Source organism: Schistocerca gregaria, chromosome 3 (genome assembly GCF_023897955.1).
Source record: "Schistocerca gregaria isolate iqSchGreg1 chromosome 3, iqSchGreg1.2, whole genome shotgun sequence".
NCBI classification, from domain to species: domain Eukaryota; kingdom Metazoa; phylum Arthropoda; class Insecta; order Orthoptera; family Acrididae; genus Schistocerca; species Schistocerca gregaria.
In genome coordinates, this window is record NC_064922.1 from 33,685,910 (window position 1) to 33,710,000 (window position 24,091).

Here is a 24,091-nt window from a genome sequence, read left to right on the forward strand (position 1 = left end):
CTTATGGGGACGTACGCCATATTCGAAAGGAACGCTGGTCTGCTCAGCACCGCTTACAGGTATATAGTGGTATTCGGTCGGTGGAAATGGTGGTCAAAAAACCTATTCCTTCTCACTTACAGGTATGTGGTTATAGGGTCCATATCACGTACAGTGGCCAGTAAGGAACATGTTATTATTGTAATGAAACTGGTCATTTCCGTACTAATTGTCGGCGGCGTGTGGTGGTATTAAAACCTACATACGAACAGCGTAAAAAATTTACTTTAGCTGATCTTCTCCCGCAAGGATCTCGGACTGAATCGCTCACTGTTACTGAGGGACGCAGTGATCCGTTGCCCAACAACGGCCGTGATTTTCCCCCGTTGTCCTTGAATAGGGATGCTGCTGCCCTTAATTCCGATGTGCCCGCGCTGATTTCTCACGGCAAGCGTCGGCGAACACAGGATGATGCGGCTGATGAATCTTCCTTATTGGCTCGCCCTTCCGATGGGCCTCCGGTAAAGGACTCTCTTTCTCAGTCGGAAATCGTGGATGAGGACGCCACAGGTGCTATCACGCCTTTGCAGAAGCTCCCTGACACCTTATCTGACGTTGTTCCTGCTGCCGCGGCAGCCTCTTCGGAGGCGCCCGTGACGGAACCTGCTTCTGGTTGCCACGTGCCTTCTCCGGTTCTCTCTGACACTTCTCCTATTGACTCTGTCTCGCATCCCCCTTCTGGAATTTCTGTCGCCCCCTCTGGGTCACAGCCTCCTCCCATCAAACAACTGATTGATTCTCCAGAGCCAGTGGATCCCGTTGTTATTCACCAACTGTCCCACCGCGAACCCATGTCTGCGGACGAGTGGGATGTAGAGGCCTCTCTCCCGCAATCTGACACGGAATGTCTACATGATGCTCCCACGCAGCCGAACGCTGCAGCGTCGGCACCGCGGAGCCGCAGTCGAATCCGTAAAAAGCCACAGAGAGCCGCGTCACGGCCGAAGAAAAAGCAGTGGGAAGATGAGGGTTCTGTTTCGTAGTTTTTCTCTCTGTGGTTCAGCGCTTGTTTCTGGTATGATTACTTGTATGTTGCTCCGTCAGCTGACGGCTCTCTACCGATCTTTTTTCTTCTTTCTGGGTTGAAGTTCCATGCAAGCATATACATTTCTTACTCTGAATATTAACAGAATATGTTCTGAGCTTCGGCTCGCCGCTTTGCGACAGTTTATCTGTCAGTCTGGCGCAGATGTTGTTTTTTTACAGGAAGTCCTATTCGACCAGTTTTCCATTCCTGGGTTATCGTCGTTTTTTAATGTCGCTTCCGAACTTTCTACGGACACTGCCTTGTTTTATAGAGAAGGCATTCCGTTGATGAATTTCGAAGTACTCGACAGTGGAAGGGGGATCGGATGCACGTTTTATGATCTCAGTTTACTCCTTCTTTATGCCCCTTCTGGTTCGGGTTGTACTACCGCACGTTCGAGTTTCTATAAAGAAGAAGTCATTTACCTGCTTCGAAAATCCCCGACAAAGATAATTTTAGGTGGGGACTTCAATTGTGTTCTACGGCCGGTAGATCAGTCTCCTAATTTTAATTTCAGTAAAGAACTCGATGACCTTGTGCGCTCCTTGCACCTGCGTGACGTGTGGGTTTCTCGCTATCCTACACTTGTGCGACATACCTACTTTACTCCCACGTCTAGCAGTCGCCTCGATCGCTTTTACCTTTCCGATTCCTTGTGTGTGCAACTTCTGGCTGTTGATGTGATACCAGCCTGTTTTACTGATCATTGCGCTGTAGCCGTTACGTTTAATTACGAGCGACAACCGGTAAAATTGTTTCGTCCTCCTTGGATGCTCAATATAGCGTATTTGCAAGATACCTCCCTTGGTATCGTCCTGGAGGACATTTGGACTCGTTGTTCTCGTACTATGGACCGGTACCCGTCTATCGTGGCATGGTGGACACTGTATGCAAAACCACACATCCGTAGTGCTCTCATGCGTTTTGGGGCTGCGAAGGTGGCAGAAGATCGACGAACGCAAGAATTTTACTATTCTGTCTTACGTCAACTGTACGATAGTGCTACGCATGCTCCCCTACGGGTTACTGATATACAGCGCATCAAAGCCAAATTGCTGCAGCTCAAACGCATTCAAATGGAGGGCCTGCGGACGAGGTCTCAACCACGATCCTTCTACAAGAGGAACTGACGTCACTCTACCATCTAGTCCATTTACGGTCGCGCCGGAAACGTGGGTGCCTTGCCTCCCTCACAACCGCTGACGGCCGCGTGTTCACCTCTCACCGTGACATTTCTGACTTCATTTACACCTATTTTACTGATCTGTACGATACTCATGTCCCGGCGAAAACCTCTCTTGACGACTTTACCTCCTTGCTGCCTCGCGTCGTTACTCCTCAATTAAACGACGCCTTTCTGCGTCCCTTTCAGAAGGATGACATATATGATGTTGTTGCAGGAGCGCAGTCCCGCAAGTCGCCTGGATTAGATGGTATTCCTAAGGAGTTGTATGTTCAATTTTGGCCGCTCATTGGTGACACCTTAACGTCAATGGTAAATGAAGTGATGCGGGGAGTCTCACTTCCTGCTCCTTTTCAGGAAGGCAGAATGGTCCTCCTCCCGAAATCCACAGGTCGACCTGCAATTGATTCCCTCCGTCCTATTACTCTCCTTAACTTTGATTATAAACTTGTCGCTCGAGCAATTAATATCCGTCTCTCTAAGCTGCTCGATACCATTATTGCCGCCCACCAAAGCTGTGTGCCTGGACGCACGATACTGACTTCCGTTCTCGAATGTCGCGATGTAATCTCGGTGGCGGCTGCCGCTAATATCCCAGGGGCTTTGCTTTTTCTTGATTTCCAAAAAGCGTTCGATCGCGTCAGCCATGATTTTTTATCGAGAGTGCTCACCGCTGTCGGCTTTAATAATGATGCTCGACAAGTCTTAACTAATCTTTTTACCGGTATCAGTGTCTCGGTGATTGTGAACGGTCACCCTACCCCCCGGATATCGATCAGACGGGGGTTACCCCAGGGAAGCCCCTTATCCATGTCACTTTTTGTTCTATCCTTAGAGCCCTTACTTCGCCATCTCACCATGCACTTACGTGGCTGGAATATATTGGGGGAAATTTTTGCAGTCCGTGCATACGCCGATGACGTCATGGTTTTAGTACAACATGCCGAGGACATACCGCGGCTTAAGGATACCTTGGATTCATTTTGTGGTCTTGCTGGTGCTCGCATTAATGATCGCAAATGCACGTTCCTGCCGTTGAGAGGCTTTGATCATGTCGTCATTCCTTGGGCGACGGTTGTCGATCGCCATAAGACCTTGGGGATCATAGTGGATCGTAATCCGATCAAAATGGCGGCACTAAATTGGCGTGAGGTTACGACTCGTGTTCACGGGGCGATCCTTGAACATGACCGCCGTTCCCTTAGCCTCCTTCACAAGGCACGGGTTTTAGAGACCTATGTCTTCAGTAAAATATACTACGTTGCGCAGGTCTTCCCGCTTCCCGCGATGATGGCCCGCAGGCTGAAACAGCTGTCTAGTCGATTTCTGTGGCGCCGCCATGTCTTCCGTGTCCGGTATGAAGTTTTGGCCAGGCCTCGGAAGCTTGGAGGATTGGGTCTTTCAGATATCAAAGTGAAGACGTCCATCTTATTTGCCCGCCGCAATGTTTTAACCTGTACGCGGGCTCCGCATTCAGTCACCTCTCGTTTACTTTCCCGCCTCCGGCCGGCCAGTCTGACCCCTCCTGTTGATGTTGGACGGATTAATCCTAAATTGCGGCACATTCGTGAATACTTTGTACGTGTCGGTATTCTGGGTGCTGATATACTTTCTATGACGCATATTACTACCAACATGCTACAAATCCGTTGGGGTACAGCATGTTTCCCTTCTTCTGTTGAACTTGCTTCCCCATCAACTTCATGGAAAACGGTCTGGTCTCATCTTAGTCTTCCCATTTTGCCGATGGAGATTGTTTCAACGTGGTATAAGGTCATTTACCGTCTGATACCTACTGGTGATCGTCTTTTTCGTATTGGCCTTCGTCCGACTGATCAGTGTGAGGAATGTCATCTAACTGACACCTTACTTCACAGGCTAGTTGCTTGCGGACGGGATCATTGGCTCTGGGTCCGCCGTCAATTAGCTTTTCTTACTAGAGGGCCTGAAACCGCATTCCCAGACGACATCTTCTTACATCCGTACATCTCTTATTTTCCTCAGACGAAAACGAACACGATTGTCTGGCTCTTGGGTTACTATGTCCACTACGTCATTGAAGGCGGTATTGACCCAGATCCCCGCGTTTTTCATCATTATTTGTCAACTGCACATTGGAAATGGCAGCGGTTACCACAATACCGAACGCTTTTTGCGAATATGCTTTTTCTTGTGTTTAACCGTCAAGGTGTTGGTTAAGTTCCCCTGTGATTCCTGTTTCTTCCCTGAGCTTGAGTCCCCTCCCTTGTTGTATTTTTTCTTATTTTTTTTTTGTGGCATGTATATATATATATACATATATATATATATACAAAATTCATACGGGTGGGTTAACGGGTTGGCCTTCCCCTTCAGAAGTAATGTTTTATTTGTGTTTCAACTAATTTGTTGATTTTCATTTTGCAGCTAATATTAAATGATGAATTGACTATGGTTGTCTGAATTCTCGTGAAATATACAAAGTCAATCTGATAATAAAAAAAAAATGGATAAGGCGTCGGACTTCGGATCCGAAGATTGCAGGTTCGAATACTGTCACGGTCGTGTTTTTCCAGTTCTGAAAGAGAAACATACCGTTTTAATGTAGCAATTGTGCGGTACGAAATCGTCTGAATGTTGCTTTATGCTTGGAGATGATCTTGAGCTTGAAACACACACACAAAAAGACCGGTGTTAACTAGCGAAATGGTCGGCAGAGTGCCCTCACCGCGATGTTTGACTGGCACTTGCACATCTAAAACAACGTCGGAAAGTAACTCGTTCGGCTTTTGAGTCACGTCAAGTATGTGTGCTAATTTTGACGCCGTTAGCTCTGCAGATTGTCATGCAATTCCTTTACCTCTCAGAAATGATTATGAAATAAAAGTGAAGTACGTGACGAGTGTGACGTTAGGAAAACATTAGGCAGCATGGAGGGATTCTGTATGGGACCAACCAATCCAAACGAGTACTGTGTGATCTGCTACCTAGCAGATATCCAACGAGGCAGCACGGCTAGCTCAATCGGTAGAGCATGAGACTCTTAATCACAGGGTCGTGGGTTCGAGCCCTACGCTGGACGGAACGGAATTTTTTTCCGCTGCAGATGTAAATTACCGATTTTCTGATTAACGTGATGTAATGGAAATAGCAACTTTAAAATTTGCCTACGTCTCCATCAGTCGCAAGAAATCTGTATTTGAAGGTGAAGGTGATTTGGTAGACATGTGTGAAACTCATGTTCTGAAGTGCAGGTGGTTTTGTTTGGAGAGAACATCGGCTACGTGTCAGATGTGTAGCCTAGCAGTAATGGATCGCCATAGCTGCAAATATTAGTCAAAAATATTAAGTGTTGTCAGCTGAAGTCGGATGATTCAGACGACCATACGGACGAAGTACGCAAAAGTTCCGCTACGCCGCGCCTCTCTAGCTCAGTGGTACAGCACTTGTCTTGTAAACCAGGGGTCGTGAGTTCCATCCTCACAGGAGGAAGACGAATGTTGGAAATCAGTTGCGCGTCATGGCCGTATAGCGAACAGTATCTGTGATGACGAACAATTAGCGACAGGCTTTTTGTTAAGAATAACTCTCAGATGTGATTAAGGCGAATGGCGCAGATAAAACATTTGCCAAAGCGGTACGGCATAAGGTGGGACGAGGCAGTCTGAATTATATTTTACAGATGTATTTCTCACAAATCTCTGAGCTTCTCGCGGTCGTCGTCGTCGCGGCCGCCGCTTCTGCAGAAGTAGCAAATGGCCATCGTGGCAAATGCGGCGAGGGACACCCTGCCATCGATTCCGAAAGCTCAAAGTGTGTTGTCTTGTTTTCCTGTCTATGTTTGGTCGGTCTCGTAACATGTCGAATGTCACGAATAAGTGGGAAAGAGTAAGGATCAGCGGCTGTGTGGAACGAAAACACAATTCCTCAGGGGGTGTGAGCGTTTCGAGATGAGTCGTATATAAGTTATACTTGGTCGTCAGGGACCGTGTGGCCTAATGGATAAGGCGTCGGGCTTCGGATCCGAAGATTGCAGGATCGAATCCTGTCGCGGTCATGTTTCTCCAGTTCTGAAAAAGAAATATATCGTTTAAATGTAGCAAATGAGCAGTACGAAACCGTCTGAATGTTGCTGTTGACCATTTTGTGCTTGGAGATAGTCTTGATCTTGAAACACACACAACAAGACCGGTGTTAACTAGCGAAATGGTCGGCAGAGTACCCTCACCGCGAGGTTTGACTGGCACTTGCACATCTAAAACAACGTCGGAAAGTAACTCGTTCGGCTTTTGAGTCACGTCAAGTATGTGTGTTAATTTTGACGCCGCTAGCTCTGCAGATTGTCATGCAATTCCTTTACCTCTCAGAAATGATTATGAAATGTAAGTGAAGTAGGTGACAAGTGTGAAGTTAGGAAAACATTAGGCAGCATGGAGGGATTCTGTATTGGACCAACCATTCCAAACGAATACTGTGTGATCTGCTACCTAGCAGCTATCCAACGAGGCAACACGGCTAGCTCAGTCGGTAGAGCAAGAGACTCTTAATCACAGGGTCGTGGGGTCGAACCCTAAGCTGGCGGAACGGAATTTTTTTCCGCTGCAGATGTAAATTACCGATTTTCTGATTAACGTGATGTAATGGAAATAGCAACTTTAAAATTTGCCTACATTTTATAGATGTGTTTCTCACAAATCTCAGAGCCTCTCGCGGTCGTCGTCGTCGTCGCCGCTGCCGCTTCTGCAGAAGTAGCAAATGGCTATCGTAGCAAATGCGGCGAGGGTCATCCTGCCATCGATTCCGAATGTGCAAAGTGTGTGGTCTTGTTTTCCTGTCTATGTTTGGTCGGCCTCGTAAGAACTTGAATGTAACGAATGGGTGGGAAAGAGTAAGGGGCAGCGGCTGTGGAAGGAAAACACAATTCCTCAGGGGGTGTGAGCGTTTCGAGATCAGTCGTATATAAGTTATACTTGGTCGTCAGTGACCGTGTGGCCTAATGGATAAGGCGTCGGACTACGGATCGAAAATTGCAGGTTCTAATCCTGTCACGGTTGTGTTTTTCCAGTTCTGAAAAAGAAACATACCGTTATAATGTAGCAATTGAGCAGTACGAAACCGTCTGAATGTTGCTGTTGACCATTTTGTGCTTGGAGATGGTCTTGAGCCAGATACACACACAAAAAGACCGGTGTTAACTAGCGCAATGGTCGGCAGAGTGCCCTCACGGCGAGGTTTGACTGGCACTTGCACATCTATCTCAATGTCGGAAAGTAACTCGTTCGGCTTTTGGGGCACATCAAGTTTGTGTGTTAATTTTGACGCCGCTAGCTCTGCAGATTGTCATGCAATTCCTTTACCTCTCAGAAATGATTATGAAATAAAAGTGAAGTACGTGACGAGTGTGACGTTAGGATAACATTAGGCAGCATGGAGAGATTCTGTATGGGACCAACCAACCCAAAGGATTACTGTTTGATCTGCTACCTAGCAGGTACGAACGTGGCAGCACGGCTAGCTCAGTTGGTAGAGCATGAGACTCTTAATCACAGGGTCGTGGCTTCTAGCCCTACGCTGGGCGGAACGGAATTTTTGTCCGCTGCAGATGTAAATTACCGATTTTCTGATTAACGTGATGTAATGGAAATAGCAACTTTAAAATTTGCCTACGTCTCAATCAGTCACAAGAAAACTGTATTTGAAGGTGAAGGTGATTTTGTAGACATGTGTGAAAGGCATGTTCTGAAGTGCAGGTGGTTTTGTTTGGAGAGAACATCGGCTCCGTGTCAGATGTGTAGCCAAGCAGTAATGGGTCGCCATAGCTGCAAATATTAGTCGAAAATCTGAAGTGTTGTCAGCTGAAGTCTGATGATTCAGACGACCGTACGGACGAAGTACGCAAAAGTGCCGCTAGGCGGCGCCTGTTTAGCTCAGTGGTAGAGCATTGGTCTAGTAAACCAGGTCGTGAGTTCCATCCTCACAGGAGGAAGACGAATCTTGGAAATCAGTTGCATGTCGTGGCCATATAGTAAACAGTATCTGTGATGAGGAACAATTAGCGACAGGCGTTTTATTATGAATTACTCTCAGATGTGATTAAGGCGAATGGCGCAGATAAAGCATTTGCCAAAGCGGTACGGCACAAGGTGGGACGAGGCAGTCTGAATTACATTTTATAGATGTATTTCTCACAAATCTTAGAGCCTCTCGCGGTCGTCGTCGTCGTCGTCTCAGCCGCTTCTGCAGAAGTAGCAAATGGCCATCGTAGCAAATGCGGCGAGGGCCCCAGCCATCGATTCCGAATGCGCAAAGTGTGTGGTCTTGTTTTCCTGTCTATGTTTGGTCGGTCTCGTAAGAGGTTGAATCTAACGCATGGGTGGCAAAGAGTAAGGGGCAGCGGCTGTGTGGAACGAAAACACAATTCCTCAGGGGGGTGTGAGCGTTTCGAGATGAGTTGCATATAATGGATACTTGGTCGTCAGTGACCGCGTGACCTAATTGATAAGGCGTCGGAATTGGGTTCCGAAGATTGCAGGTTCGAATCCTGTCACGGTCGTGTTTTTCCAGTTCTGAAAAAGAAACATACCGTTATAAAGGAGCAATTGAGCAGTACGAAACCGTCTGTATGTTGCTGTTGACCATTTTGTGCTTGGAGATGTTCTTGAGCTTGAAACACACACAACAAGCCCGGTGTTAACTAGCAAAATGGTCGGCAGAGTGCCCTCACCGCGAGGTTTGACTGGCACTTGCACATCTAAAACAACGTCGGAAAGTAACTCGTTCGGCTTTTGAGTCACGTGAAGTATGTGTGATAATATTGACGCCGCAAGCTCTGCAGATTGTCATGCAATTCCTTTACCTGTCAGAAATGACACGTACTTCACTTTTATTTCATTATCATTTCTGAGAGGTAAAGGAATTGCATGACAATCTGCAGAGCTAGCGGCGTCAAAATTAACACACATACTTGATGTGACTCAAAAGACGAACGAGTTACTTTCCGACGTTGTTTTAGATGTGCAAGTGCCAGTCAAACCTCGCGGTGAGGGCACTCTGCCGACCTTATCGCTAGTTAACACCGGTGTTGTTATGAGTGTTTCAGGCTCAAGACCATCTCCAAGCTCAAAATGGTCAACAGCAACATTCAGACGGTTTCGTACTGCTCAATTGCTACATTATAACGGTATGTTTCTTTTTCAGAAATGGAAAAACACGACTGTGACAGGATTCGAACCTGCAATCTTCGGATCCGAAGTCCGACGCCTTATCCATTAGGCCACACGGTCACTGACAACGAAGTATAACTTAAATACGACTCATCTCGAAACGCTTACACCCCCTGAGGAATTGTGTTTTCGTTCCACACAGCCGCTGCCCCTTACTATTTCCCACCCATTCGTTACATTCAACCTCTTACGAGACCGACCTAACATAGACAGGAAAACAAGACCACACACTTTGCGCATTCGGAATCGATGGCAGGGTGTCCCTCGCCGCATTTGCTACAATGGCCATTTGCTACTTCTGCAGAAGCGGCGGCGGCCGCAGCGACGACGACGAGGACCGCGAGAGGCTCTGAGATTTGTGAGAAATACATCTATAAAATGTAATGCAGACTGCCTGGTCCCACCTTATTCCGTATTGCTTTGGCAAATGCTTTATCTGCGCCATTCGCATTAATCATATCTGAGAGTAATTCTTAATAAAACACCTGTCGCTAATTGTTCCTCATCACAGATACTGCTATCTATACGGCCACAACTCGCAACTGATTTCCAAGATTCGTCTTCCTCCAGTGAGGATGGAACTCACGACCCCTGGTTTACTAGACACATGTCTACAAAATCACCTTCACTTTCAAATACAGTTTTCTTGCGACTGATGGAGACGTAGGCAAATTTTAAAGTTGCTATTTCCACTACATCACGTTAATCAGAAAATCAGTAATTTACATCTGCAGCGGAAAAAAATTCCGTTCCGCCCAACGTAGGGCTCGAACCCACGACCCTGTGATTAACAGTCTCATGCTCTACCGACTGAGCTAGCCGTGCTGCCTCGTTCCTACATGCTAGGTAGCAGATCACACGGTACTCCTTTGGGTTGGTTGGTCCCATACAGAATCTCTCCATGCTGCCTAATGTTTTCCTAACGTCACACTCGTCACGTACTTCACTTTTATTTCATTATCATTTCTGAGAGGTAAAGGAATTGCATGACAATCTGCAGAGCTAGCGGCGTCAAAATTAACACACATACTTGATGTGACTCAAAAGACGAACGAGTTACTTTCCGACGTTGTTTTAGATGTGCAAGTGCCAGTCAAACCTCGCGGTGAGGGCACTCTGCCGACCTTATCGCTAGTTAACACCGGTGTTGTTATGAGTGTTTCAGGCTCAAGACCATCTCCAAGCTCAAAATGGTCAACAGCAACATTCAGACGGTTTCGTACTGCGACATTAGGCAGCATGGAGTGATTCTGTATGGGAAAAACCAACCCAAATGAGTACTGTGTGATCTGCTACCCAGCAGGTATCCAACGAGGCAGCACGGGTAACTCAGTCGGTAAAGCATAAGACTCTTATTCACAGGGTCGTGGGTTCGAGCCCTACGCTGGGCGGAACGAAATTTATTTCCGCTGCAGATGTAAATTACCGATTTTCTGATTAACGTGATGTAATGGAAATAGCAACTTTAAAATTTGCCTACGTCTCCATCAGTCGCAAGAAAACTGTATTTGAAAGTGAAGGTGATTTTGTAGACATGTGTGAAAGGCATGTTCTGAAGTGCAGGTGGTTTTGTTTGGAGAGAACATAGGCTACGTGTCAGATGTGTAGCCAAGCAGTAATGGGTCGCCATAGCTGCAAATATTAGTCGAAAATATGAAGTGTTGTGAGCTGAAGTCTGATGATTCAGACGAGCATACGGACGAAGTACGCAAAAGTGCCGCTAGGCGGCGCCTGTTTAGCTCAGTGGTAGAGCATTGGTCTAGTAAACCAGGGGTCGTGAGTTCCATCCTCACTGGAGGAAGACGAATCTTGGAAATCAGTTGCGAGTCGTGGCCGTATAGAAAGCAGTATCTGTGATGAGGAGCAATTAGCGACAGGCGTATTATTAAGAATTACTCTCAGATGTGATTAAGGCGAATGGCGCAGATGAAGCATTTGCAAAACGGTACGGCATAAGGTGGGACGAGGCAGTCTGAATTACATTTTAAAGATATATTTCTCACAAATCTCAGAGCCTCTCGCGGTCCTCGTCGTCGTCGTTGCGGCCGCCGCCGCTTCTGCAGAAGTAGCAAATGGCCATCGTAGCAAATGCGGCGAGGGACACCCTACCATCGATTCCGAATGCGCAAAGTGTGTGGTCTTGTTTTCCTGTCTATGTTTGGTCGGTCTCGTAAGAGGTTGAATGTAACGAATGGGTGGCAAAGAGTAAGGGGCAGCGGCTGTGTGGAAAGAAAACACAGTTCCTCAGGGGGTGTGAGCGTTTCGTGATGAGTCGTATATAAGTTATACATGGTCATCAGTGCCTGTGTGGCCTAATGGATAAGGCGTCGTACTTCGGATCCCAAGATTGCAGGTTCGAATCCTGTCACGGTCGTCTTTTTCCAGTTCTGAAAAACAAACATACCGTTTTAATGTAGCAATTGTGCAGTACGAAACCTTCTGAATGTTGCTGTTGACCATTTTGTGCTTGGAGATGGTCTTGAGCTTGAAACACACACAACAAGACCGGTGTTAACTAGTGAAATGGTCGGCAGAGTGCCCTCACCGCGAGGTTTGACTGGCACTTGCACATCTAAATCCACGTCGGAAAGTAGCTCGTTCGGCTTTTGAGTCACGTAAAGTATATGTGTTAATTTTGACGCCGCTAGCTCTGCAGATTGTCATGCAATTCCTTTACCTCTCAGAAATGATTATGAAATAAAAGTGAAGTACGTGACGAGTGTGACGTTAGGAAAACATTAGGCAGCATGGAGAGATTATGTATGGGACCAACCAACCTAAACGAGTAATATGTGATCTGCTACCCAGCAGGTATCCAACGAGGCAGCACGGCTAGCTCAGTCGGTAGAGCATGAGATTCTTAATCACAGGGTCGTGGGTTCGAGCCCTATGCTGGGCGGAACGGAATTTTTTTCCGCTGCAGATGTAAATTACTGATTTTCTGATTAACGTGATGTAGTGGAAATTGCAACTTTAAAATTTGCCTACGTCTCCATCAGTCGCAGGGAAACTGTATTTGAAGGTGAAGGTGATTTTGTAGACATGTGTGAAAGTCATGTTCTGAAGTGCAGGTGGTTTTGTTTGGAGAGAACATCGGCTACGTGTCAGATGTGTAGCCAAGCAGTAATGGGTCGAAATAGCTGCAAATATTAGTCGAAAATATGAAGTGTTGTCAGCTGAAGTCTGATGATTCAGACGACCGTACGGACGAAGTACGCAAAAGTGCCGCTAGGCGGCGCCTGTTTAGCTCAGTGGTAGAGCATTGGTCTAGTAAACCAGGGGTCGTGAGTTCCATCCTCACAGGAGGAAGACGAATCTTGGAAATCAGTTGCGCATCGTGGCTGTATAGCAAACAGTATCTGTGATGAGGAACAATTAGCGAGAGGCGTATTATTAAGAATTACTCTCAGATGTGATTAAGGCGAATTGCGCAGATAAAGCATTTGCCAAAGCGGTACGGCATAAGGTGGGACGAGGCAGTCTGAATTAGATTTTATAGATGTATTTCTCACAAATTTCAGAGCCTCTCGCGTCGTAGTCGTCGTCGTCGTCGTCGCTTCTGCAGAAGTAGCAAATGGCCATCGTAGCAAATGCGGCGAGGGACACCCTGCCATCGATTCCGAATGCGCAAAGTGTGTGGTCTTGTTTTCCTGTCTATGTTTGGTCGGTCTCGTAAGAGGTTGGAAGTAACGAATGGGTGGGAAAGAGTAAGGGGCATAGGCTGTGTGGAACGAAAACACAATTCCACAGGGGGTGTGAGCGTTTCGAGATGAGTCGTATATGAGTTACACTTGGTCGTCAGTGTCCGTGTGGCCTAATGGATATGGCGTCGGACTTCGGATCCGAAGATTGCAGGTTCGAATCCTGTCACGGTCGTCTTTTTCCAGTTCTGAAAAAGAATCATACCGTTTTAATGTAGCAATTGAGCAGTACGAAACCTTCTGAATGTTGCTGTTGACCATTTTGTGCTTATAGATGGTCTTGAGCCTTAAACACACACAACAAGACCGGTGTTAACTAGCGAAATGGTCGGCAGAGTGCCCTCACCGCGAGTATTGACTGGCACTTGCACATCTAAAACAACGTCGGAAAGTTACTCATTCGGCTTTTGAGCCACATCAAGTATGTGTGTTAATTTTGACGCCGCTAGCTCTGCAGATTGTCATGCAATTCCTTTACCTCTCAGAAATGATTATAAAATAAAAGTGAAGTACGTGACGAGTGTGACGTTAGGAAAACATTAGGCAGCATGGAGAGATTCTGTATGGGAACACCCAACCCAAACGAGTACAGTTTGATCTGCTACCCAGCCGGTATCCAACGAGGCAGCACGGCTAGCTGAGTCGGTAGAGCATGAGTCTCTTATTCACAGGGTCGTGGGTTCGAGCCCTACGCTGGGCGGAACGGAATTCTTTTCCGCTGCAGATGTAAATTACCGATTTTCTGATTAACTTGATGTAATGGAAATAGCAACATTAAAATTTGCCTACTTCTCCATCACTCGCAAGAAAACAGTATTTGAAGGTGAAGGTGATTTTGTAGACATGTGTGAAAGTCATGTTCTGAAGTGCCGGTGGTTTTGTTTGGAGAGAACATCGGCTACGTGTCAGATGTGTAGCCAAGCAGTAATGGGTCGCCATAGCTGCAAATATTAGTCGAAAATATGAAGTGTTGTCAGCTGAAGTCTGATGATTCAGACGAGCATACGGATGAAGTACGCAAAAGTGCCGCTATGCGGCGTCTGTTTATCTCAGTGGTAGAGCATTGGTCTAGTAAACCAGGGGTCGTGAGTTCCATCCTCACAGGAGGAAGACGAGTCTTGGAAATCAGTTGCGCGTCGTGGCCGTATAGAAAGCAGTATCTGTGATGAGGAACAATTAGCGACAGGCGTATTATGAAGAACTTCTCCCAGATGTGATTAAGGCGAATGGTTCAGTTAAAGAATTTGCCAAAGCAGTACGGCATAAAGTGGGACGAGTCAGTCTGAATTACATTTTATAGATGTATTTCTCACAAACCTCTGAGCCTGTCGTCGTCGTCGTCGTCGTCGTCGTCGTCGTCGTCGTCGCCGCCGCCGCTTCTGCAGAAGTAGCAAATGGCCATCGTGGCAAATGCGGCGAGGGACACCCTGCCATCGATTCCGAAAGCTCAAAGTGTGTTGTCTTGTTTTCCTGTCTATGTTTGGTCGGTCTCGTAACATGTCGAATGTAACGAATAAGTGGGAAAGAGTAAGGATCAGCGGCTGTGTGGAACGAAAACACAATTCCTCAGGGGGTGTGAGCGTTTCGAGATGAGTCGTATATAAGTTGTACTTGGTCGTCAGTAAGTGTGTGGCCTAATGGATAAGGCGTCGGACTTCGGATCCGAAGATTGCAGGTTCGAATCCTGTCACGGTCGTGTTTTTCCAGTTCTGAAAACGAAACATACCGTTTTAATGTAGCAATTGAGCAGTACGAAACCGTCTGAATGTTGCTGTTGACCATTCTGTGCTTTGAGATGGTCTTGAGCCTGAAACACACACAACAAGACCGGTGTTAACTAGCTAAATGGTCGGCAGAGTGCCCTCACCGCGAGGTTTGACTGGCACTTGCACATCTAAAACAACGTCGGAAAGTAACTCGTTCGGCTTTTGAGTCACATCAAGTATGTGTGTTAATTTTGACGCCGCTAGCTCTGCAGATTGTCATGCAATTCCTTTACCTCTCAGAAATGATTATAAAATAAAAGTGAAGTACGTGACGAGTGTGACGTTAGGAAAACATTAGGCAGCATGGAGAGATTCTGTATGGGAACACCCAACCCAAACGAGTACAGTTTGATCTGCTACCCAGCCGGTATCCAACGAGGCAGCACGGCTAGCTCAGTCGGTAGAGCATGAGTCTCTTATTCACAGGGTCGTGGGTTCGAGCCCTACGCTGGGCGGAACGGAATTCTTTTCCGCTGCAGATGTAAATTACCGATTTTCTGATTAACTTGATGTAATGGAAATAGCAACATTAAAATTTGCCTACTTCTCCATCACTCGCAAGAAAACAGTATTTGAAGGTGAAGGTGATTTTGTAGACATGTGTGAAAGTCATGTTCTGAAGTGCCGGTGGTTTTGTTTGGAGAGAACATCGGCTACGTGTCAGATGTGTAGCCAAGCAGTAATGGGTCGCCATAGCTGCAAATATTAGTCGAAAATATGAAGTGTTGTCAGCTGAAGTCTGATGATTCAGACGAGCATACGGATGAAGTACGCAAAAGTGCCGCTATGCGGCGTCTGTTTATCTCAGTGGTAGAGCATTGGTCTAGTAAACCAGGGGTCGTGAGTTCCATCCTCACAGGAGGAAGACGAGTCTTGGAAATCAGTTGCGCGTCGTGGCCGTATAGAAAGCAGTATCTGTGATGAGGAACAATTAGCGACAGGCGTATTATGAAGAACTTCTCCCAGATGTGATTAAGGCGAATGGTTCAGTTAAAGAATTTGCCAAAGCAGTACGGCATAAAGTGGGACGAGTCAGTCTGAATTACATTTTATAGATGTATTTCTCACAAACCTCTGAGCCTGTCGTCGTCGTCGTCGTCGTCGTCGTCGTCGTCGTCGTCGCCGCCGCCGCTTCTGCAGAAGTAGCAAATGGCCATCGTAGCAAATGCGGCGAGGGACACCCTGCCATCGATTCCGAATGCGCAAAGTGTGTGGTCTTGTTTTCCTGTCTATGTTTGGTCAGTCTCGTAAGAGGTTGAATGTAACGAATGGGTGGCAAAGAGTAAGGGGCAGCGGCTGTGTGGAACGAAAACACAATTCCTCAGGGGCGTGAGCGTTTCGAGATGAGTCGTATATAAGTTGTACTTGGTCGTCAGTAAGTGTGTGGCCTAATGGATAAGGCGTCGGACTTCGGATCCGAAGATTGCAGGTTCGAATCCTGTCACGGTCGTGTTTTTCCAGTTCTGAAAAAGAAACATACCGTTTTAATGTAGCAATTGAGCAGTACGAAACCGTCTGAATGTTGCTGTTGACCATTCTGTGCTTTGAGATGGTCTTGAGCCTGAAACACACACAACAAGACCGGTGTTAACTAGCTAAATGGTCGGCAGAGTGCCCTCACCGCGAGTTTTGACTGGCACTTGCACATCTAAAACAACGTCGGAAAGTTACTCGTTCGGCTTTTGAGTCATATCAAGTATGTGTGTTAATTTTGACGCCGCTAGCTCTGCAGATTGTCGTGCAATTCCTTTACCTCTCAGAAATGATTATGAAATAAAAGTGTAGTACGTGACGAGTGTGACATTAGGAAAACATTAGGCAGCATGGAGAGATTCTGTATGGGACCACCCAACCCAAACGAGTACAGTTTGATTTGCTACCCAGCAGGTATCCAACGAGGCAGCACGGCTAGCTCAGTCGGTAGAGCATGAGACTCTTATTCACAGGGTCGTGGGTTCGAGCCCTACGCTGGGCGGAACGGAATTTTTTTCTGCTGCAGATGTAAATTACCGATTTTCTGATTAACGTGATGTAATGGAAATAGCAACTTTAAAATTTGCCTACGTCTCCATCAGTCGCAAGAAAACTGTATTTGAAGATGAAGGTGATTTTGTAGACATGTGTGAAAGTCATGTTCTGAAATGCAGGTGGTTTTGTTTGGAGAGAACATCAGCTACGTGTCAGATGTGTAGCCAAGCAGTAATGGGTCGCCATAGCTGCAAATATTAGTCGAAAATATGAAGTGTTGTCAGCTGAAGTCTGATGATTCAGACGACCGTACAGACGAAGTACGCAACAGTGCCGCTAGGCGGCGCCTGTTTTGCTCAGTGGTAGAGCATTGATCTAGTAAACCAGGATTCGTGAGTTCCATCCTCACAGGAGGAAGACGAATCTTGTAAATCAGTTGCGCATCGTGGCCGTATAGCATACAGTATCTGTGATGAGCAACAATTAGCGACAGGCGTATTATTAAGAGTTACTCTCAGATGTGATTAAGGCGAATGGCGCAGATAAAGCATTTGCCAAAGCAGTACGGCCTCGCATCTTCGGTGTAACTCGAGAGGTTTGCGCCCTTCGATATTATTGTCGTTAATATCGAAGTGTTAGGAGTTTCAGTGATCGCTGCAGCTGCCGTTGTCCCGAGCCTTTGCCGCCGTTGGTCCCAGCCGCCGCTGCCGCCGCCGCCGGTTCCCACGGCCACCGCCGGTCTCCCGCCGACGCCGGTTGCCGCCATCGTATCCGGTTCCTTCCGCTGCTGCTGTTGCCGACCGCCGCCGCCGCCGCCGCCGCCGCCGCCGCCCCCGCCACCGGCGCCGCATCTGGTTCCTACCTCCGCTGCCGCTGCTCGCCGCCGACGCCGCCGCCGGTTCCCGCCGCCGCCGCCGGTTTCCGCCGCCGCCGCCGCCGCCGCCGCCGCCGCTCCCTGCCCGTCTTTCGTTCTGTCGTCTCTGCTTACGTTTTACCCTTCCTCTTCGTCAGTCACTTGTCCTTGTCCTTTGACTGTCCCCTGTTATTTTTCCTCTTTTCCCCTCTCCCACTTATCCTCTCACCATGACAACCCCCACAACTACCGCCACTACCACTGCAATCGTGTACACGTCCCCCTCACTTGCTGCCACCACCATCACGTGGTGTGCTCAATCACCGCCTCCCCCATATATTCCCCCCCTCCTCACTCTTCCCACCCCCGCTCCTTTTGTTGCTCCCTCCCCTGTTCCTACCCCCCATGCCTCACGTGACCCATTCCCTCCCCTCCCATATGTAACTCATGCCACCCCCGCCAGGGTTGTTGCCCGTCGGGCCACCACCCACGCCACACCATCATCATCGTCATCACCTTCACCATCACCATCGCCCTCGCCATCGCCAGTGCCAACCACTGCCACTGCATCTTCTGTGGCGCCAGCTCCAGCTCCAGCGCCAGCACCAGCACCACCATCAGTGCCTGCACCGCCGGTGGGACCTGCCATCTCCCGCCATCTCCCGGTCGTCCCTATCCCCCACACCTCTTCCCGTCCCTCTCCCGCTGTGAAACGTCCCAGCGGCACCCCAGCCTCTTCTGCTCCCAAGAAGTCGCAGACTCTCCCCCCTCCAACCCCCCAGGCTGACATGGATACCACCCCACCTGCCCTATCTACTCCCTCCTCTACCTCCCCCTCCTACAGGTACCTCCTTTCTCACCCTGATCCCTCTCTCCTGGAGACCCGCAATCTTACCCTTCTCCTCCGCCAGCACTTCCCCGGAGCCCCGATCTCCCTTCTCACCCCCCGTCGGGACTCCGTCCTGATCACATCCCCCAGCCCCACCCTCCACTCCGACATCCTCTCCCGCATTCCCCTCACCCGGTTTGGTCCCCATGCCTCCCTTGCCCCTGCTCGCTCCCCCTCCTCATCCCGACAACCCCAGCCACCCCGTCGCCCACTGACCCTCACTGCCGTGATCACTCGGCTTAGCCCGATGATCACGGAGGAGGAGGTGTTGGCGGAGCTGAAGGCCCATCCCTATCTAGAGGTTCGAGCTGTCCGCCGGATTCACAATCCAGCCGGCCCCACCCGCCTCATGCGGGTGTTCTCCGAGCATGCTCCCTCCATAGACCTCCTCCTCAAGGAGGGTGCCCTCCTTTTCACCCGCCGTTATAAGGTCGACCCCTCCCGCTCCCCTCCACAGTCCATCCGCTGCCAGAGGTGCTTGCGCTATAATGCACATCCTACATCTGAGTGCCGCGACGCCCCCGTCTGCCCGCACTGCAAATAAGCACACTTCCTCCGGCAGTGCCCCAACCTTCAGTCCCCCCCCTCCTGTAACACCTGTAACCTCCAACACCCAACCTACTCCCAAAAGTGCAAGGCCCGACCCCCTCCCTCCGCTCCTGAACTCACTGTCCCTGTCCGCCTCTTGGATGCCCCCACCCCTCCCGGCAATTCCCTCCGTCCCCCCCCCCACAGCTGAGGACATCATCCGCTTTGTAACCGTTGTCCTTCAGAACATCCACCCCTTTCAGCGCCCCCACACCCTCCAGCAGATATCCCTTGCCGCCCGTTCCGTCTTCCAGCTCAACACTTACGCCACCTACTCCCATAACCAGGCCCATTTTACCTTCTCCCGTCTCGACACCCTCGTCTAAATTCCCACTATGGCGCGACAGCAACGTATCCTGTTTAACAACATCCGTTCCCTTCCTGTCAACAAGAATCTCCTTATGCATACCCTCACCACCCACCGCGTGGATGCCTTCCTCCTAAACGAAACATTTCTCCAGCCCCACCATACTGTCCGTACCTCGCCCTACCTCCTTCACCGCTCTGACAACCCCCTCCCGATAGCGCGTGGCGGAGTTGCCATTGGCCACCATCACCAGATCCCTGTTCGGCTCCAACCCCTCCTTCCCAACCCCACGGAACACCTGATCCTTAGTCTATTCTTCCCCGGCCTCACCGTTACCTGCGCCACCATCTATGTCCGCCCCTCTGCCCCTATTCCTTTTGACTTCCTTTCCCACATCGACCGTACCTTCTCCTCCTACGTGATTGCCGCAGATCTCACTATCCATAGTCGCTCCGCCTCCCAGTTACGGCGGTGGCATCGGTTCCTCGCCACCATCCAAGGAGATGTCCTTCCTCTTCCCCAACACACCCGCCCTGAATCCAATACCACACCCGATGTCGTCCTAGCCTCCCCCAACCTCCTTGGCCGCATAGCGGTGGACGTCCTCGACCCTATTGGCAGTGACCATCTCCCTGTCCTTACCATATCAGACGGTCGTCGCCCCCGTCCCGATCCTCGCCTTTACCCTCCCCCCAAGTATGTCCATGATTACTCCCGTGCCGACTGGAATGCATACCGGGATACCCTTACTACCCGAGTCGATAGCCACCCCCTCACCTACCACCGCCCACATGACATAACCCATGCCGCATCCTTTCTCCAGCAGACCTTGTCTGAGGCCGTGGAGGCCCACATCCCTACCGTCGCCATCCACCCGCACCGTCCCACTTTACCCCCACAGGCCGTCCTCCTCCTTCGAGAATCCCGTCGTCTCTACCGTGCCTTCCTCCACACGCGTGACCGGGACACACTACAACACCACCGGCAACTCCAGAGACACATCCGGAACTTGCTCGCGGCTAAGAAACGCCGGGACTGGCGACAGACATGCACCCGTCTTAATGCTACCCTACCTATTAACTCGTCCAAATACTGGTCAGCCTTCCGCCGCCTTACTGGATCAAAACCCCCCCCCCTTACTATCCTCTCCTTCATAATGACAATCCCTTTCCTGACAACCTTAGTAAGGCCAACCATTTTGCCTCCTACCTCACCGATGTCTTTACCATCCCTGACGATCCCCAGTTCGATTATTCCCTCTTCCCCGATGTCCGCGATCGAACTGACACCTCTATCCCTCCACTAGCTCCTGGCTTCCAGTACTTGGACAACATTACACACACAGAACTCAATAACCCTATAACTACTCAAGACATCATCGATATACTCCGCACCAAACGCAACACTGCTCCTGGTCACGACCGTGTTACTTACCGTCACCTCCGTGAAGCTCCCGCCCCCTTCCTCTCCACCCTGGCCAGGCTGTACAATGTGGTCTTGTCCACCGGCTTCTACCCCGACCTGTGGAAAACCTCCCGGATCCTGATGTTCCTCAAACCCGATAAACCACCTTCCGCTGTCTCCTCCTACCGTCCTATAAGCCTTACCTCGGTCTTCAGCATGGACCTGGAATCCATTCTAACCCGCCGCATCCACCAGCATCTCCACCGGCACCGCTTCCTTCCCTCCACCCAATGTGGCTTTCGACCATCCTTCTCTGCCGATGACCTTCTCCTTCACCTCACTCACCTCCTATCCGAACAACTCAACTCCCGTCGCTCCGCCATATTCCTCTCCCTTGACCTTGAACGCGCCTATGACCGTGTGTGGCATTCTGGTCTCCTCTTCAAGCTCCAAACCTTTGCTCTTCCTATTAACTACGTCCATCTGATCGCCTCCTTCATTTCCCACCGCCCTTCCTATGTCACTATCCACAACACTGATTCCTACACCTTCTACCCCTCTGCCGGTGTGCCCCAAGGTTCCGTCCTTTCCCCTCTTCTTTACCTTCTTTATACGGCGGACGTGCCTCCACCTGCACCCCCTCTTCACCTTCTCCAGTACGCCGATGACACCGCCTTCCTTGCCCTTGCCCCCACCCTGCAACGCTCCCAACACCTTCTCCAATCCCATCTGGACCAGTTCACCTCTTGGTGTAACCAGTGGTTGCTCAAGGTCAATCCTTCCAAGACCCAGGCAATCATCGTAGGCAAAACTACCCCTTCCTTCCGTCTCCTTGATTTCTGTCTTACCATTTATGGCCGTCCTATTAACCTCACACCCACCCTCAAGTACCTTGGCGTCACCCTTGACCGTCGCCTCTCCTGGACCCCTCATCTCCGGACAATCCAAGCCAAGGCACGCTCCCGACTCCACCTCCTGAAGCTCCTTTCTGGCCGCACATGGGGTCTGGACACCTCCACCGTCCTCCACACCTATAAATCTCTCATCCGCCCTATCCTCTGTTATGCCCATCCCGCCTGGATCTCTGCCCCGCCTACCTTTTACAAATCACTTCAAATCCTAGAACGCCATGCGCTCCGCCTCGCCTATCGCATCCGTCTCCCTTCCCCCACGCGGATCCTCTATGACCTGATTCCCTTCCCGCACCTCCTCCTTTTCCTCGAACGGTTACGGATCCTCTACACCTCCCGCAAGCTTGATCCTCCACACCCTCTTGTCTCTCCCATCCTCTCCCACCCCAACCCGCTGCCGCGCCTGCATTCCTATATCCCACCTGCTCTCCATCTTTACACCCTCCACACCCTCTCCCTCGGTGGCTTCCGTCAACTCCCCCTCCCTGATGATGCCCTCCTCCCCTCCATCTACCCCTCCTACCAACTTTGAGCCTTACCTTCCCTCTCCTCTCCTTTTCCTGTGGGCACCCTCTCTCCCTTCTCTCCCTCCCTCCCCTCCCCTTTCTCCTTGGGCTTCCACTCCCCCTACCCTCCCCCTTCTCCTCCATCCCTCTCCTCCACTGGCATCTTCCCCTCCCCCTCTCTCTCCTCTTCCCCACACCTTTTCCCCTTGGCAGGCCACGACTCTGCTGTCTTCCATCAGTTACTTTCATCGTCCTACGCCGAAGACCATCGCATGTGTTTGTGCCTCGACTCTCCTGCAGTGTGTTTGTGTTTCGTCGTTTGTGCTCCGCTGGTTCACGTGTGGCCATCTGCCATCTGCGTTTGTGCACCGTGTTTCTCCGCTTTTATCCATTGTGCTACGCACGTGACCGACTCCGTTTTAACTCTGTTTTGTCTACTGTTTGTACCCCGCCGTCTTGATTGTTTTTATATCTCACTCATCTCTGTTCTGTGTATACTCTGAGGCCGAAGAGCGGCATACTTGGTCCGCTGCCGGCCTACCTGTTTGTCACAGGTATTAAAATCACAATAAAGGAAAAAAAAAAAAAAAAAAAAAAAAGTACGGCATAAGGTGTTACGAGGCAGTCTGAATTACATTTTACAGATGTATTTCACACAAATCTCGGAGCCTGTCGTCGTCGTCGCCGCCGCTTCTGCAGAAGTAGCAAATGGCCATCGTAGAAAATGCGGCGAGGGACACCATTTCATCGATTCCGAATGCGCAAAGTGTGTGGTCTTGTTTTCCTGTCTATGTTTGGTCGGTCCCGTAAGAGGTTGAATGTAACGAATGGGTGGGAAAGAGTAAGGGGCACCGTCTGTGTGGAACGAAAACACAATTCCTCAGGGGCGTGAGCGTCTCGAGATGAGTCGTATATAAGTTGTACTTGGTCGTCAGTGACCGTGTGGCCTAATGGATAAGGCGTCGGACTTCGGATCCGAAGATTGCAGGTTCGAGTCCTGTCACGTTCGTGTTTTTCCAGTTCTGAAAAAGAAACATACCGTTTTCATGTAGCAATTGAGCAGTACGAAACCGTCTGAATGTTGCTGTTGACCATTCTGTTCTTGGAGATGGTCTTGAGCCTGAAACACACACAACAAGACCGGTGTTAAATAGCGAAATGGTCGGCAGAGTGCCCTCACCGCGAGTTTTGACTGCCACTTGCACATCTAAAACAACGTCGGAAAGTAACTCGTACGGCTTTTGAGTCACATCAAGCATGTGTGTTAATTTTGACGCCGCTAGCTCTGCAGATTGTCATGCATTTCCTTTACCTCTCAGAAATGATTATGAAATAAAAGTGAATTACGTCACGAGTGTGACGTTAGGAAAACATTAGGCAGCATGGAGAGATTCTGTATGGGATCACCCAACCCAAACGAGTATAGTGTGATCTGCTACCCAGCAGGTATCCGACGAGGCAGCACGGCTAGTTCAGTCGGTAGAGCATGAGACTCTTATTCACAGGGTCGTGGGTTCGAGCCCTACGCTGAGCGGAACGGAATTTTTATCCGCTGCAGATGTATATTACCGATTTTCTGATTAACGTGATGTAATGGAAATAGCAACTTTAAAATTTGCCTACGTCTCCATCAGTCGCAAGAAAACTGTATTTGAAGATGAAGGTGATTTTGTAGACATGTGTGAAAGTCATGTTCTGAAGTGCAGGTGGTTTTGTTTGGAGAGAACGTCGGCTACATGTCAGTTGT

At 49.3% G+C, this 24,091-nt stretch overlaps 12 non-coding genes across 12 annotated transcripts; 10 read left to right on the forward strand and 2 right to left on the reverse strand.

The window, feature by feature from the left end:
• The first annotated feature begins 5,237 nt into the window (after positions 1-5,237).
• On the forward strand, positions 5,238-5,310 carry Trnak-cuu (transfer RNA lysine (anticodon CUU)). Its single transcript has one exon. It is a non-coding gene; the product is annotated as a tRNA-Lys (tRNA).
• Positions 5,311-6,212: 902 nt separating this feature from the next.
• On the forward strand, positions 6,213-6,285 carry Trnar-ucg (transfer RNA arginine (anticodon UCG)). The gene has a single exon. It is a non-coding gene; the product is annotated as a tRNA-Arg (tRNA).
• Positions 6,286-9,438: 3,153 nt separating this feature from the next.
• Positions 9,439-9,511, reverse strand: Trnar-ucg (transfer RNA arginine (anticodon UCG)). The gene has a single exon. It is a non-coding gene; the product is annotated as a tRNA-Arg (tRNA).
• Positions 9,512-10,203: 692 nt separating this feature from the next.
• On the reverse strand, positions 10,204-10,276 carry Trnan-guu (transfer RNA asparagine (anticodon GUU)). The gene has a single exon. It is a non-coding gene; the product is annotated as a tRNA-Asn (tRNA).
• A 2,001-nt stretch (positions 10,277-12,277) lies between these two features.
• Positions 12,278-12,350, forward strand: Trnak-cuu (transfer RNA lysine (anticodon CUU)). The gene has a single exon. It is a non-coding gene; the product is annotated as a tRNA-Lys (tRNA).
• Positions 12,351-13,254: 904 nt separating this feature from the next.
• On the forward strand, positions 13,255-13,327 carry Trnar-ucg (transfer RNA arginine (anticodon UCG)). Its single transcript has one exon. It is a non-coding gene; the product is annotated as a tRNA-Arg (tRNA).
• A 1,448-nt stretch (positions 13,328-14,775) lies between these two features.
• On the forward strand, positions 14,776-14,848 carry Trnar-ucg (transfer RNA arginine (anticodon UCG)). The gene has a single exon. It is a non-coding gene; the product is annotated as a tRNA-Arg (tRNA).
• A 452-nt stretch (positions 14,849-15,300) lies between these two features.
• Trnak-cuu (transfer RNA lysine (anticodon CUU)) lies at positions 15,301-15,373 on the forward strand. Its single transcript has one exon. It is a non-coding gene; the product is annotated as a tRNA-Lys (tRNA).
• A 922-nt stretch (positions 15,374-16,295) lies between these two features.
• On the forward strand, positions 16,296-16,368 carry Trnar-ucg (transfer RNA arginine (anticodon UCG)). The gene has a single exon. It is a non-coding gene; the product is annotated as a tRNA-Arg (tRNA).
• Positions 16,369-16,820: 452 nt separating this feature from the next.
• On the forward strand, positions 16,821-16,893 carry Trnak-cuu (transfer RNA lysine (anticodon CUU)). Its single transcript has one exon. It is a non-coding gene; the product is annotated as a tRNA-Lys (tRNA).
• A 6,387-nt stretch (positions 16,894-23,280) lies between these two features.
• Positions 23,281-23,353, forward strand: Trnar-ucg (transfer RNA arginine (anticodon UCG)). The gene has a single exon. It is a non-coding gene; the product is annotated as a tRNA-Arg (tRNA).
• Positions 23,354-23,805: 452 nt separating this feature from the next.
• Trnak-cuu (transfer RNA lysine (anticodon CUU)) lies at positions 23,806-23,878 on the forward strand. Its single transcript has one exon. It is a non-coding gene; the product is annotated as a tRNA-Lys (tRNA).
• Positions 23,879-24,091: the final 213 nt, after the last annotated feature.